Below are 1807 nucleotides of genomic sequence, written 5' to 3' on the forward strand. Positions count from 1 at the left end.
AAATGCATAGGCTTTAGTGATGGTCAAACTTAGAATCAAAACAAGTTCTGTCTCCTTCTAGGTATATATAATCCTCATATCTCGATCTATAGTGTCCACATTATTATTACCAGTAGAAATAGTAGTGACTACTTACCAGGATTGGCCTGATGATTAATTAGACAACGCACAGAGTTTAATTCAAGTGTCCCAACCTCAGTACTATTGACATTTCAGTCTAGAACACAATACTCTAGGACCTTTTTAGGGTCTCTGACCTGTACCCTGTTCAGGCCAATAGCAAACGTTCCCTTTAGTTATAACAGCTGTCTCCAGATATTTTCAAACATCCACTAAAGTCATCCCTGCTTGTCCATCCATACTTTAACATGATGTCATGAAAATAATATATGTTTAATTAATATTAGTGATGATCCTCACTGGCCACTCTAAGTCAGCCTGCTTAGAGCTCTCTGGCCCTGACCAGATCTTTTGCAGGTCAGTGCCCAAACACATATCCCTAAGCTAAATTTCCTCAGCACTATCTCTTATTCAAGATATCTGACATTGGGCTGGAGGGATGGCTAAGTGGTTCAGGCACTTGCATCCAAGCCAAAGGACCTCAGTTCGATTCCCCAGGACCCATGTAAGCCAGATGCACAAGGAGGTGCTTACATCTGGAGTTTGTTTGCAGTGGCTGGAAGCCCTGGAGCACCCATATTCCCCCCCCCTCTCTCTCTCTCATAAATAAATAAAATATTTTTTAAAAAAGATATGGGGGGGGGACTAGAGAGATGTCTTAGCTGTTAAGCACTTGCCTGTGAAGCCTAAGAATCCTGGTTCGAGGCTCGACTCCCCAGGACCCACCTTAGCCAGATGCACAAGGGGCGCATGGGCCTGGAGTTTGTTTGCAGTGGCTAGAGGCCCTGGTGCACCCACTCTTTCTGTGTGTGTGTGTGTGTGTCTCTCTCTCTCTGCCTCTTTCTCTCTCACTCTTTCTGTGTTGCTCTCAAATATATAAATAAAAATAAAAGATATCGGGGCATTCAGCCAGATGTTCAGGAGGACGGACTTCCCAGCTAAGAGCCACGACTCAGTTCACTCGAAACTCCATGCAGGGGCTCCAGAGCTTGCGCACACTGCTATGACTTACTCAAAGCCTTGATTGGCTGCATTTTGGAACTATGCCAAGATTGAGCTGGTTCCTCCACTCCCTGCTGAGATCCCTACAGCTATTCAAAGCTTGAAAACTACAATCCAGGGTACTCAAACTGGTGCCTTCAAACATCTCACAGTTAAGGAAGCAATGCTGGATGGTTTGCTGGCCATGGAAGTGTGGATGTGGTTTTATATTGGTGAGATGATACTCAAGCGTTGCATCATTGGCTATAATGTTTGAAGATCAATCTTTAACATCTGATTACATTTGATTTGTTATTTGGATTTTCTTGGACCATGTGTGACTAGACTATCTGACTATATGATATGTCAAAAATGATATCTGAAATTATAGTACAATTGATATATTAATGATGCCTAGACATGTGTCTCCTATGCCATACTGAGCAGATAATATCTGCCCCTCCTCAGGAATATCATAAGAAAAAGAAGTGGGAGAGGACAGCAGAATTAGTAAATTTTCTGGGGGAAACTTGGGGCTTAGAAAGAATAGGAATCAGTATTAAGGAGATTGATGGGCACTAGAAAAAAATCACAGAATTCAACCAATGCAATAAGACATGAAAAGACATAGTGATAGTGATAGTGATATGCTATTAGTGTTATTAGTGAAGGATTCAGAACTTCTTCTCTGTAGATATGCTCTAAA

At 41.9% G+C, this 1807-nt stretch overlaps 1 pseudogene; it reads left to right on the top strand.

Moving 5' to 3' along the window:
• Positions 1 to 559: 559 nt before the first annotated feature.
• On the top strand, positions 560 to 1378 carry LOC101606044 (annotated as a pseudogene).
• The last annotated feature ends 429 nt before the right edge of the window (positions 1379 to 1807 follow it).

The sequence above is a fragment of the Jaculus jaculus genome, chromosome 8, assembly GCF_020740685.1.
Source record: "Jaculus jaculus isolate mJacJac1 chromosome 8, mJacJac1.mat.Y.cur, whole genome shotgun sequence".
NCBI lineage: Eukaryota > Metazoa > Chordata > Mammalia > Rodentia > Dipodidae > Jaculus > Jaculus jaculus.